Below are 15,289 nucleotides of genomic sequence, written 5' to 3'. Positions count from 1 at the left end.
ATAATAATAATAATAATAATAATAATAATAATAATAATAATAATAATAATAATAATAATAATAATAATAATAATAATAATAATAATAATCGGAGCTGCTCGCACCGTCTTATAAAGAATGTTCCAACCTTTTGATGCCCGGAAGATGCCCATGTGCACAATAAAAGTCCCGGCGTCGGCGGCCGTATTTCGATTGGGGCGAAATGCGAAAACACTCGTCTACCTAAATTTAGGTTCACGTCAAAGAACCATAGGTGGTCCGAATTTCCGGAGTCTCCCACTACTGCGCGCCTCATAATCAGATCGTGGTTTTGGCACGTAAAACCCCATAATTTAATTTTTAATGCACTATAGAAGGAGCCGATGAGGGTCACACAGCTTTATCGTTGTAGAACTCCCTTCAGGAAGACTGGGTTGGCAAGTTTTCTAGGAAAGATGCAAAAGCTGCAGGAGAACGTAGCCAACAAAGAACGCAGCTCACAAGTGCCATGGTGCCGCACTGGAACGCTGTGAAGCGACTCTTCGATTTAGGGGTACTTTGAATACATAGAGAAGTCATAACAAAAAAACGAATTCCTACTACTTGATTTTGATCATAATTTGGTATTCATAATTGGGGTATTCCAAGTGAAGGAATATTGCCATGACACGATGGCAGGTACTCTGGTTTTAGCGGTGACTTGTATCTCTGAAAGCTAACTGCAACAAAGTTTCGGATCGCGTGAAAAGCCTTGTTTAGGATAGTTTATATGTATAGTAGTCGCAGTAAAAACTTGACGATTGAAATTCCAGCGTAACCGTCACGAGAAGCTCACAGATATCACAATTTTTTTGTAGGATAACTAAAAAAAGAAACGCTGCGATTACTGATAGCTGAAAATGACTCATGTCGTAGAGCACGTGGTTCTGGGGTATGACCTCTGGGATATGGTAGCACCCTCGGTTGCCCACGGCACGATTAAATTTATACGCGGCGGAGGGCTGGGACATAAATGTACGCCATAACGTCAACTGCCCCGTGAACGGGTCACCTGCTTAAGGGCTATTTGATGTTTGCTATAAGAGAACTATGCAATTACAAGCCCGACGGATTTACCGAGATTGCAGCAGTGGTATATGCTAATCATTAATAAGAAATATTGTCAATGTTTCCTTGCCGTTGACGGTTAAAGCCCCTGGACCATAATATATGTAACCTCACGGCAATTCAGAGCCACCGGAGGATCTTTCCGACGAGCGAGCTCTTTGCCACGTGTACGCTCCCCACGGGCTAGCTCTGCGAAGTGCTCATCTTCCTTACCATCCAGCTCTAACCGACGGGGATCATCCCGACGGGCCAGCCCTGCGAAGCGAGCCAGAACCAGTCGGCGAGCCAGATCTCCCCGTCGACGGTCCGGTTCTCAAAGCTTTAAGGCTCCAAAGGTGCGACGCAGGCGATCGCGACCCGCGAAACTGAGACAAATGGATTACAGTGGACTAGACTCTGGCTGGATCTACCGCTACGCTTTTGGCTCGCCTTCCAGTCCCCAGTATCCTCCACAACCCAGCAGCCCTGTTTTAGGTAAGAGTTTCGAAGGAAGGGGGTAAAAACAGTGCGAAGGACAGGTCTAATGAAGAGAGAATGTACAGAGTGCTGAGGGCTCGGTTCGAGTAAGAAGTTAACCTGGCAGATCACTGCAGAAACTGTGACTGCACACCATATCTTTAATTATGTCCGCGCCTCGGACGCTACTCAGAGCAACGTGCTCACGAAAGACGTGGAGCTTTCCTAAAACACGAACATTGCGATTCATGTGTAAGCATGTCCTCTGTATCCCTACAATGCCGCGAAATGCGCTACTTATGAAATGTATAATTGTATGACGGTATGACGGCTGAGTGTAAATCAGAGGGCCTCTAATGCGCGCGAAGTGCATTGATAAATCTTCTTTGATGAGAGAAAAACATGAATAATACGGTGCGCCTAACAGGACACGGAGATGCTCGTAGTGCGCACATAGTTTGTCAATTTCCGTGAGCATTAAAGAAAACAATGGCGAAAGCTTCGATTAAGGTTGATTCCACCTTGCGCCTACAATGCGCCGTATTTTATGCATTGGGTGCATACGTGGAGCGCGATTTCGGCACTGTTCGCTATCTCTTCGCGAGGTTTGTAAACCTGGGGACAGAATTTAACGCCAGCGCCGTGTTTCAGGAAAACGTTGCTCGCGGCAGTGTTACGGACTTGAACTAATGTGTTTGCATACTAATTTAGGCTTGGCACAGGAAAGTAACCTGGGTCTGTAATAGGGACATAAAATTTCTATGACGCAAGAAACCACGCTTTACGAAAAATAATGTAAAAGTAATAAATTTTGCTTTGCGTACCTGCTGAAGTCCTTGACACCAATTTTAACAGAAGCCACGAAACGTCGGAGCAGTATAATGTTCAAAACATTTGTGCATGACATGCTCATTGCCTATGGCGGAGGCGCTATGACACCAGACTAAGCTTATATTCCTGTAGAAGTAACGCGAACAGGTTTTGCACGCCTATGATCCACACTATGCATATGGACAAAACTGCGTGACGAGGTTGACGAACACTGAATGCGCACACACTCAAACGACAAAAACACTTTTTTCGTAAAGAGGAAATAAGCTCTTGCTGCGAGCCTGAAGAAACTGCGAGAGATATTTAAAATTATTTTTTTCAAGGATAGCCAGTGGACCGTCGTGCATGTAGGCGCGCAGAATGTCTGTAGAATTTCGGGTTCTCGCAGCCCCCGACGCCGGAGTGGAGGGACACTACCAGCCGAGCTCCGTCGGCCAAGTCCAGGCCCCTGCAGTGTTATCGGTGGTACCACAGGTGCAAGTGCCGATACTGTTGCCCACCTGCACGCAGTTCAAGGTGATCCGACCGGAGCGGCGGCCTTACTGGTACTCGGAGAGGCAACTGCACACTTCCTTCCTGCCTCAGCCAGATCCACCTGGTTGGGAGTCCGCAGTACGGTTGAGCTTGGCTATCGCCGGTGCCACGATATTGATCCTGACAGTCGTTGTCGCGGCGTACATCACTATGATTTCGAAGCCAGACCGTGCACAGGAGGACGTCTTCGCGTCAGTCCCACCTCCGGGGTTTGGTCACATCTGATTACTACAATTACAGCCTGCGCCACCATATTATATGCACCTCCATGCGTTTCCAACAGTTCGTTGCCACTGTTGTCTTTATTATTCGTGGTAATATTCTCTACATACAGTTTTCACCTCCATTTACCTTGCGATCTGCCACGGTACCTAGTTTAGATCGAAGTGGTGTGTTCGATTCGGGCCCTGGCCGCATTTCTATGGCAGCGAATAAGAAAAATGTTCGTGCACTTGCATTAAGAGGCATGGTAAGGAGGTCCAAGTGGTTAAAATTAAACCGGAAGTCTCCCACATGGGTGTGCATCAGGATCAGATTGGACTTTTATAAAGTGAGGCCTCAGTTCGTTTTTTTCGGGCTGTGTACAGCTGAGTGACGACGTATCGCTTGGGCAGACACCATATTTGGCTGCTTTGTCTATTTTCTGATATTCCATGAATGTATCTTTATATATTTTGCCGACTGCGCGAATACCGAAGACAACATGTTCTACCTGAATGTTTTAACGATTGATTTGTTCATTAGTGTTGCGAATAAGGAAACTGAAGAATTTGAAATGTGTTATTAACTACCGCTGAGAGCAACACACCTTCCGCCTGGAAGTAGTGATGTACTGTAATGTAGTACGACATCCACACGGCGAACCAAAATAAAAATAATTCAGAACACGAGGATGGCAAAGAGCACGAATCAGTACAGCTTCCCTCATGTAACAAGCTTGTTGTATTCATTGTCCTTGGCATTTTCTCCGAAGCTATCTGAGTTTACTTGTGCCATCATATTGGCAGCTAAAGAAGGCGTTACATGCTCGATGTCTGGAGTCTATTCACACGGCCAAAAAGCTTTCCCGTCTTGCATCTGTGTTTTGATGTGTACACTGACTATACACCCATATACACGAACACACAAATATACTATGCATGAACAGGGATGAGATGATCTTCTTGGAGAACGGGCACAATTCGAATGCTCTAGTCAAAGAGGTAATAGAATGGGCTCGGAAAAGAGGGCGAATATTACAAATAATGAATTGCTTGAGCATTTGCTTGAGAACCAAAGAAACCGAACACGAAAGCCTGCACGCTCAAGAGACATACACTAAATTACTTGACATTCTAATTCGAACGCGTCCTTAGTCTTTATCAATTGCTTTCTCCCCCTAAATGTCGTAGGTCAAGTGCCTTAGTTAACTCTATATGAATTAACTATGCCTTAGTGAACCTCACCGTAATTAACACTAAAGGTTGCGGGTTCGACTTCCACCTTTGGTCGTGGGTTTGTGTGCCCTAATTGGCTCTGTATTAATTAACTGTGCCTATTTTGCGTGATTAGCGGCATAGATGTGGAAGGACACGACGACGAACGTGGGTGCAGTGGCACGAGCACTCCGAATTTCTGTACGTGAATATGCGAGCTCAAAACATGGAGCTCTAAGGCTTTCGCCTTAAAAGCGGCGGAATATCAAAGAGTAAAACACGAGTGTGTTTCGGAATTGTTGTTGTAATAGTAGAGCTTCGCTTTCAAGTATGTCCTGTAGCATCTTGAAGTTCCCTGACGTTTTGCCCTGATAAAATATAAGCTTGGTTTATGAGCTAGCTATGACACAAGAAACATGCTACACTTAGTATGATTGTAGTGACTACCTAATTATATCTCGTTCAAAACATTCACGCGTAAACTGCACTACTACCTTTTACGGTGACTGAAAACCTCAAACATTTAAAAATGGTTGTGTTTGCTTTAAACTACCAGCAGGAAATGAACAATAATGAACAAAAAAAATTTTATGTGCAGAACCTTCTAAATAAGAAAATACCAATATCTATATACAGCGAAGTAATATTAAGTAACAAGACATTTTATTTTCATTTAAACTTTTCTGGAAGGACAATGAGAAGAACGCCATATACTTCGTTTATAATAACGGTACGTTATTTATAATGTATGCCATGCAAAGTCAGAACCACATAATAGCACAGTTTCTAAATCATCACTTGGCATTCACTTATTCGCGACTACAAGTTCTCGCTCGCCACCTAGCGACAGCACGACGAAACAGTCGATACAGTTTCAGTCTTAACGCTAAATAAGGTCTCCTATCATGGCAAGCGCTAAATGCCTCGTAGTTCTCAAATTGTGATAGCGCCTCGAACAAGCCCGCGGAAGATAGACGGATGTCGAAAGACATACTGTGTACCATTGTGGACATGTCATCGCGGTGGAAAGACAGCAACATATGATTTCAACTTTTCCTGAAAGAAGCAGACTCGCACATTGAATACCGATATAGATAAGAGTGTTAGAGGATCCATCAAGCGGTTCGGACAAATTCTGTAGACGTTGCGGTACACCTACTTCAAAATATTCGCACCAGAATTTAAGTGAAGCGTCACATAGTAAAGGCCAAGTGCAATGAAATTTCACTAGGTCTGAACTACCTATATATGCTCATCATCTACTCTCAATATAATCTTGGCAAAGCCGCAGGCCTGGTAAATGGCTAATTTTCTTATTGGTCACCTGTCTGTGAGCTGTAGTGATTGCGTATTAACGCGATAGCGTTAAGGAGCTCGTGTCGCAGAAAAGCCGGTGTCGTCGGCGTCGGTGTCGGCGTCGGTGTCCGCGGCGTTGGCCGTGAGCGATAAATCACGGCAGGCACTTCATAAATAAAAAGCTACTTCCAAGATGGGCTGGGTGGGAATCGAACCAGGGTCTCCGGAGTGTGAGACGGAGGCGCTACCACTGAGCCACGAGTTCGATGCTTGAAAGCGGTACAAACGCGCTTCTACTGAACGCGGTGTTGCCTTAAAAACTTGCCGTAGAAAGTTATACTGCGGTGTATATCGGTAACTATGAGCATGTAACTTACAGAAGTCGCATTTACACGAGTAGCGAAGTACGTTTCCTCTACATTTCTTCTGCGCTTACCGCACACGCAGAGCCATCTTGCGGCAAACACAGAAGACCCCCTCCTCTCAATATACGGCGCTGCCCCGACATGTGGCGCGCCATGCGCGCATTGGGGCTGTGCGCGGACCGGTACCAGGCGCGTCGCAGCCCCGACTCCCTCTCCCCTGAAGACGCTTCGCCGTGCTCCCACGCGGGTTGCAGAATCAAGCGCCGTTCCTTTCTTTAGATTACTATCTATCTATCTCTCTGCCCATGCCGATCACGACGTTTGGCTGGCGTAGATCGTTTCCGCCTCCGAGACACCGAGTTCTTTTGTTCGTTCCGTTTGCTCTGGCGCACGTTTTGTTGGCGCGCCGAACGCTGCGTTGCTCGACGCTCTCCGTGTGATAGGTGGGCGCAAAGTCCGATGCGGGGCGCCTCGTAAGTGATCCCTGCGCCGTAGCGCATTGTCTTACACCCCTTGGCGGGTCGATGGGAACGCTGTCGCGTTCCACTCTTGAAGGCGAAGCTTAAGCGTCCTCCAATTTTTTGGTGTCAGTTTCAGAACCGTTTCATTACGGGGAAACATGGTGAAAAATCGGGACAAGTAAGGTGGACAGGACAGGAGCTGTCCTCTAGTCTTGCCTCATTTTCTTCGTGTTGAATCCAGCCCCGCAAACTCAAGTTCGGAACCTTTTTTCAACTTTCAAGCTCAATTTGAGAACCATACACGACAGCTGATTTCTCAGTTGTGCCTTGGCTTCCAGGTGTCGTCGCTCGCTCAACTTTTGCAAGTCGATGGGTGTCTCTCTTCGCGTGCTTTCTCGTTGCGCACGGGATTAGAGCTGTTAAACTTTGCCCGAATGCCTACGCGTTGCGTGGCCGTCGGGAGCTCGAACACGACCAATTGCTGTGTAGTACACAGCTCTTTGTGAAGAAAGGCCGACCACATGTTTCCTGACCCAGGTTTCAGAGCACCAGCATGCACCACGCCGCAGCAGCTAAGTGCGACGCGGACCAGCCAACGTGCACCAAGCATGTAAACTGCGCTTGAGAAAGCTGCAGAAGGAGCCTTTCACGAGCCCAGTGACTCATGCAAGACATACTTGCCAAGTGCTTTCCAGGGGTGACGATAAGGGCGGTAAGCCGCGATGGCGCACGAAACACAAAGGCAAGATGTATAGAAGGCCCGAATGCGCGACCAATCATTTCCGGTGATGCATCAGCTTCGAGACACTTCGCGCGTCCCAACGTCGGACGCCACGAAGTAGACGACAGAAAACTCTTCTGGCACAGCGACAGCAATGCTGTTATGCAGGAGTCGCATGCTACATTTGTCATGAAGAAGGAGAACGTGAGGAGGCGGCCATGGTGTAGAAGCGGCAAGCCACGCAGGAATGCGATGCCACCAGAGCGAATTGGGCGATACGCTATCACGGCTGGAGTCCGGCCCGTCTGGCTGTGACTTGCCGCGCACTTTGCAGCGAACCAACGGCCGGGCGAGAGAATAGACCCCTGTGGCCCCGCCATGTCTAACCTCACCTACTTCTAATTTTAAATCGAAGCTGTATATGACTAAAATGCAGGGATTTCTCCGTCTGCGTGGGCCGACAAATCAACCATTCACAGCGGAAGGCGCGCGCTGGGTGCGCCGCTGAGCACCAGATGGCGCTCGGCTCAGCGCATCCACGCCGTCAGCGGCGCTGGCCGTGCAGGGGAAAAGCGAACCATAAAGCTTGGCTTCGACTACAGCGTTCGCCACGGATTAGGAATCCAACCCTGTATTGCTTCTTATCCGGGAGACCCCTGTAGCAGCGGACCTGACCGTTATTCAGCAATGTGTAAGCCTCACAAAATGACTGATCGCAAAATGATCGCAAAAATGATCGCGAAAATGACTGTGCGTATTTTGACTGTGCATTGATTATGGGCAAAACATGCGTAAGTTAATGCGGCGTGCCGACATTCGCACATCTAGCATATGCGAACGTAATCTATTATAACTATCAAAGGAAAGTTGTTTTGCGTTCATTCACCAAATGTAGTAATGCGTGCGATAGCTTTTATGACCAATAAAATTCACTCGAGTTTGAAGCAAGCTAAACGTGTGGTGTAGTGTCAAGAAGTCTTCATTGGTTAGGGCGTAGTATCGCAATGTAATTCTTAGGAATTATCAATTACCGCTGAGTGCTGAGAGTAAGTCTTGCAGCCGCCAAGCTATCCGCTAATCGGAGTGTCTTCCTTGTTTCAACTTGGTGCCTTCATCGTCTGTTTCCTTGGAGCCATCGCCAGCCGATTTTGCTTTCGCCGTGGACGACAACCATTTCTTCTCGCCGTCTGCTTCTGTTGACAGGGAAACAATGTCAAAGCCGTCGGTCGCCGTGGCAACGTTGTGGGTGCTGTTAGACGCCGTCCGCCATGCCTCCTCCAGGCTGTTTTCGGAAGACAGGTGCGTACGGATGACAAAATAAGTAGCGACTTTGTGCTACAATTTCAACTCGTTGATGTGGAAAACGAGTCAAGAGGTTTCCTCTTAACACCCTCCTATTCAAACACACGCAAAACGTATCTAATATGGCTTGCAACGCTTAAGGCGCGGCAATTCGACCGCGTTTAGGTCAATGAAGCTTAATCATTGCAGTCTGTTTGCCGGTTCGATAACAGCGGCGAGCCTGCGGTGCCAAGAAACTTCCCGTCACGTGCCGTATCACTTCACTAAGCTGTTTTTAATTGTTGCAACGCACAATAAATCTATCTTCAACGGTTTCAGATAAAAAGAAAGGCGCATGCTGCCTATAAAGAATCAGAAGTTTATAATTATTCTTATAACTTATCACAAAGTTGGCATGTAAAATTGTGATTCTCTACAGAACGAAAATGTTTAAAATAGGTTGTGTGTTGTGTTTCTTTCCCACTAAATTTAGCGGGATATATCAGTGGGGAAATCTGGAAGACATCCACCGCTCATGATAAGTGCGAAAAAACAGATGTATATCCAAAAGGGGATATTTGCATAATACGGGATTCTAATAAAGTAACTCTGAAGTTTGTGCCCGAAGCCTTTGAAATATTTATTTTATCACATTTAACGACTGGCGTCATTCAAGTACTGCAGTTAAAGTACACAAGATACTCTCAGCCTACACGACCTATCCCGGTGCCCGAAAAGCAATCTTCTTTATATCATTTTCAAATTCTATTAGAAATACGGTTTTAAAATAATTTTCAAAGTCTATTAAAATATGGTGTTAATTTAATCATCCACTCGGAACATATAACCTCTCTGAGAACACAGATGCAGCATTGTTGCACCAATTTTATCACACTTGTATGCACAATAATTCTCTTATTCTTAGACGTTGCGTCCACTGGAATCATCTTCTGGCTACCGTTGCTGCCATCCAAGACACAAAACTGACTGCCTTCACATAGATTGTTTAAAGTGCACATATTCTTGCTTATAACTCGCATGGTAACCAGTGAGGTCACACTTGGTCCTTGCGCCATTAAACACCACATATCATCATCATCATCGTCATCATCATCACATATTTCTCTTTATGTTCTCTCGTGCACTGAAGTGTAAATATCTTTAACCGGCAAATAGAGAATATTTGTGGGCCTATGTAATTACATTTTAATAAATTTTATATTATTATTTATCAGTTATATATTTATATTTAGGATGGCGGACGGTTTGACGCGTACTTAACACGAGACTGAGCCTTAAAGGAACCATAGTTTGGCCTTTAGCAATTGCTCCTGGACACGTTGACGATGCCTATTTAAACAAGTTCCTTTAAATCGTGTCGGCGCGCAGGAAGCTAACGTTCAGGGAAGTCAATATTGATTCGGTATACTTGGCGCAGTAGAGGTGCAACTAGATGATGGAGAAGTTACTTTCGCGTTCGCAATAGCGAGTAATGCTTAGCGGCAACCAGTCACGTCTGGGCCAACCTTTGTAGCAGTTCATTATCACTGAGCATTCACTGTGCGATGCCTCCTGAGCGCGGCAGGATTGAAGGCGTACTGCCAAAGATGAATATTGAGCCTCCATAACTTGCCACAAAAAAGGTTCAGCGCTGTACACACGTGCTCGAGAGGTTGAACGCTCGGGATCTCTTGACAGAGCCACGGCCGTGACTAGGAGTTTGCGTGGGATATATTTGACCGTTAACTGATAGCGCCAGAGCCTGACGCTAAACTATGCCACTCGAGGAGGCATGAGGTCCCGGTCAGCCGAGCAAAGCAGCTTGGCTAATGGCAGGAGGTCGGTCTAAACCTTGAACTCATCTAACCTCTGGACAGCCCGTGAAACGACCAGCGCCTCTTCTTCGATTTGGCATACTCGTGAGCTGAACGCTACCGCTCCTCGCTCCCTAGTTGGTTGGTTGAACTAAAGTACAAAGACCCGTCCATTGGAGCTGACATTGGCGGACACTAATTGTGGGACGAAAGAAATATGTTACAGAGAAATGTGTGGAATATAACCAATGCTTAAATATAGCTTTAATTGATTGCTAGAAAGCGTTTGATTCAGTCGAAACCTCAGCAGCCATGGAGGCATTACGGAATCAGGGTGCCGACGAGCCGTATGTAAAAATACTGAACGATGTCTATAGCGACTACACATCCACCATAGTCCTCCATAAAGAAAGCAACAAAATACCAACAAAGAAAGGCGCCAGGCAGGGAGATACGATCACTCCAATGCTATTCACAGCGTGTTTACAGGAGGTATTCAGAGACCTGTATTGGGAAGAATCGGGGATAAGAATTAATGCAGAATACCTTAGTAACTTGCGATTCGCCGATGATATCGCCTTGCTTAGTAACTCAGGGGACCAATTGCAATGCATCCTCTCTGACCTGGAGAGGCAAAGCAGAAGAGCGGGTCTAAAAATTACTCTGCAAAAAGCTAAAGTAATGTTTAACAGTCTGGGAAGAGAACAGCAATTTACAATAGGCAGCGAGGCACTGGAAGTCGTAAGGGAATGCACAGAATGCTTTGTATGCACAGGATTCGAGCTAACCTGAGCTAGTCTGCAAAGAGTGACGGCACCACATTATCGCTGTTAGTGGAAGTGCTTACTTAGGCTTTACTTTTTACCGCGCAATATATACATTTGCAGGCCGCCTCCATCAGATGGCCATGTATTTTGTGACTTCGATTGTATTAAGCAAATTCCAATTGTTGTGTGAAATATTTGTCATGTTATTGTTAACCGATTCGCACAGCTGCGTTGAATATGTGTGCTTGTGTATTTAGGAATTTTCATTTTGATTTCAATATAGCTCAGTGGTATAAAGATTATTTTAAATTCCGGCATTTCTTTGGGCGCCACGGTTGATTTAAGTACGCGTGTGTATGCCGATTGCTGCCTGGCTGCGTTGCTACGTCTGGCCCTAAATGTCATATTGTTAGAAAGCTGTGATGAATGCGCAGACCTTCTCACGAAAAAAAAGTATAGAAATTCTGAGAATTGTCGGCTAATGCGTCAGCATTCTTTGGCTCGCTTGTGGCTTCGTTGTTGCTCAGTTTTGCTCGCTTATTTTTTCATGGCTCTTTCCGCGGCAAAGAGTGCTTCACCTTTAGTAAGAAATTCGTAGTTAGAAATTTAGTAAGAAATTTAGTAGTAAGAAATAGTAAGTAAGTAAGAAGCAGATTTTCTTTCTCTGTCCTGCCCCTTCAATCCATGCTTACCAATTGAGCTTGAACGTTGATTGCGAGCGCGTCTCTGCGGAGCAGAGGGGTGGAAAGGAAACACCAGCTGCCCAGTAAATCATGAGGCGTTGCATGAATGGAGAGTGCATCACCGCTGTGCCAGGTCAGCGCCGCTGTCTCTCTCGCAAGCCTGCGTTATGCGCATGTTCCGTGTCCACACGAGCTCTCAAATGCGTTCGGGCTGTGTCTTGGTAAGGTCCAAAGAAAACACGTCAAGGGTGTCAAGTGCTCGCAGTCCCGCGAGGTGTTCACAACTCGAAGGACACTCAGCAACGTAGAATTAAACACTGGGCCACCACAAATTCTCAAGTTGGCCTACACCAAAATTTTAGGTTGGCCCACCTCCAAATTTATGTAGGTTCATCCTGAATTTCAAGTTGGCAGAATCCATAATTGACGTTCGCACAACTCCGCACTTAAGTTGGTCTACTCACAAATTAAACTGGCCCCATTACAAGATTTCAACTTCGCCCATCCCCCAATTTAAGTTGGCGCACCCCGAATTTCAAGTTGGCCCACAGGTATTGTAAGCTTCGCCAAGAATTTTATAAGGAGCCTTATGTATGTGTATGGGTATTCTCATTGTTTTATTTTTTGCGTCACATTTTTTCTTATGGCTTAAAATCTTCGAATCATCTACATGTGCAATATCATAACATTTCATTGTCCAATTAAATCGACATTCCAGGCCCATTTACACCACCGGTGTTACCGTCGTCGTGAGGTTGCGTATAAAGTCCAAGGGTGACAGAATCGTTACCGTGCGCTCTAAGCTGCGTTTGCGAGGGAAAGCGTGCCAGGGTGAGCTTCGTATGCGTAGTGCTTTTGACATTTCGTTCCCGTTGAAGAGAGAGATGCACGAATGTCAATTTGAATGGTGCTGCTGCCTCGATTCCTCACTCCAGCATATCGACAGCGAGTTTTCGCGCTCATCAAGCGAGATCAGTTTTTGTTTGTATGGGCGCGCGTGACACTGTGCTTGCTAATTTAGATAAAACGCATTGACGGGCTAGTTGGTTTGAAACCATTCTAGATAATGTGCGGGCGACTGACTTAGGACGTAGAAACAGACACACACATACATTGCTGTCTCTCTGTGTCTGTTTCTGTTGACGTCATCGTTCACTCGCGCTAGCGCATTATGTCATCCTTAGTTATTTAGCGAATCTTTACCATTGTATTCGGCCGAAAAAGGTACTATACTCACTTCATATAGCAATTTAATATTTGCTATCACCATCGGTGCTTCACCCTTCGTGCGAAACTGCGACGTTTATTTGTCTAGATACAAGGCCTTACAACTTTCGCGAGGAAGGGCTGTGGAGCTTGTCGAAGGATGGTTTCGCATTAAGCTCTTTAAAATGCTGGCGCTCAATTCTTTGCAGTATGAGGCGATGTACAAACATGCATAGGAATTTCGTCACTGCTGATGTCCTCCACGTGTAGAGCAGTTCGTTGAAGTCGAGCGCACATTCTTTCTGTCTCATGCATCGTGTCGAAAGGCAGAATTGCAGATAAATGTATTTAGCTGCCCTCCGAAAGCAGCTGCAGATGCCCTGTAAAAGCAATATCTAGCTATTATTTCAGCCAGCGAAAATGTATCCTGAAAAGTGTCATATGGCTAAAATATAATTATTATACTATATGGAATATATAAGAATGTAAAATTAATATATTATATGACTAGGGGCTCTGAAATCAGCTTTGGCGAGATGCGGAGCATTCTTGGATGAAGTAAGCCAGCAGTTGAATGTACGACTTAAAAGCACTTCTTAGTGGGCTTGTTGGTAGCTGTTCATTATAAAATATGAAGACTCCAAATAAACGGACACACACAAGGGAAGAGAACGGGACAGTGCGCCTTCTTTGCGTCTTTATATTTTTTAAGGAACGTATGACGTTCTTACGTTTTTATGCATGAAATACAACATACACTCATCCCCAAAAATGTTACGGAGCATTAAATCTAAAGCAACGCTTAATATCTCAGCAGGGTCACAACGCACCATGGTGTATGCATATCGCGCCCCAACTACAATATGCTAGCGACATTGCCGCATACATTTTTGTTTTGATTTAAAGCAGGTGGTGACTGACTGTGCTAGAATCAGTGCTCGTTCTTCGTCTATCCTTGACCTTGCTTTCGTGTCTAATCACCTGTTGCCGTTACTAATTGACTGTGAGACCACTGACGGTATCTCGGACCATGAGCTTGTAGTGCTGCCTTTGAGCCTTTCCGCCAACACTGTCAACCATCCCCGCAAAAATGTGCTGATGGTGTTAGGGTTCTAAAATTGCTAGAAGACTCTTATGAGAGATCTTTTGAACTTTATATGCATATACAAAGTCCTCATTGTCTCTGGGAGTACTTTGTTAATTTGGTCATGTCTTCTATAAAACTTTATATACTTAAGCGTATAATGAAAACTAGCAATAGAAGCCCTTGGATAACTAGGGAAATAACACACTTAAAGAAACAATTAAAGCGAACACGTTAGAATTATAAAAACGATCCTTGCACTCAGACTCGATCCACCATTCGATGCCTTGGAAGGAAACTTAAGCTACTTGTGAAAGAATCCCAACAAAGGTTCTTTGCCCCCCCCCCATCACAACCCGAAATTTCAAAAAGAAGCACCGGATAAATTTTGACTATATATTAATCCATCATAGAATGTTCGCTCAACGACACAATCTAAGGAGCATCCTTCTTCTGATAGTTTCAATTATTTATTTGTATCTGTGTTCACAGAAGATAACGGTATTATACCGAGTATTGAATCGCCGTCTGACACGCCGCCTATTGCTGACGTTTAAACTTATGAACAAGTTGTGCTCAACCTTCTGCGCTTCATTTGAACATAAATAAAAGCCCTCGACCCGATGAGATCCCTAACGAGTTTCTTTATCGTTAATAGCCGAATGCAATTTTAAATACCTTGCATTAATTTTTCGCTCTTCTCTTCATAACGGTTGTTTTACCAAAGGTATGGAAGCAAGCTAAAGTGATTCCTATCCTCAAAAGCAGTGGAGTTGCCAATTTAGCAAATTGTTGCCCTTTAACAATTACTTGTACCTGTTCAAAGATGCTTGAACACATTATCTCGAAACATCTGGTAAATTATAATAATGAATATAACTTGCTATCTATCCACCAACATGGCTTTCGTCGCGCCCTATCCACAACATCTCAGCTCATTGAATTAGCCCATGATGTTTCAGAAACTATTAAGTCTCGGGGAGAGAAGGATATGAACGTCATCGACTTTTCGAAGACATTTGGTAAAGTGCTCACCGTAGACTACTAGGAAAAATTGATGTGATGTTCAAAAATGCTTCTATTTGACATTGGTTCTCATCCTATTTTCTTTCTCGCGAGCAATATGCCGAAATCAGTAGTACAAGGTCTCAAATTTTATGCGTTATGCCGAGTGTTCCCCAGGCAATGTATTGGGCTTCCTTTAATTTCTCTTCTTTGTAAATGACCTCCCGAATGAAATAGACGTTTCCATGAGGCTCTTTGCAGATGACTGTATTATATAGAATAAA

Source organism: Dermacentor variabilis, chromosome 7, assembly GCF_050947875.1.
Source record: "Dermacentor variabilis isolate Ectoservices chromosome 7, ASM5094787v1, whole genome shotgun sequence".
Lineage (NCBI taxonomy): Eukaryota > Metazoa > Arthropoda > Arachnida > Ixodida > Ixodidae > Dermacentor > Dermacentor variabilis.
This window is presented reverse-complemented; position numbering follows the sequence as displayed.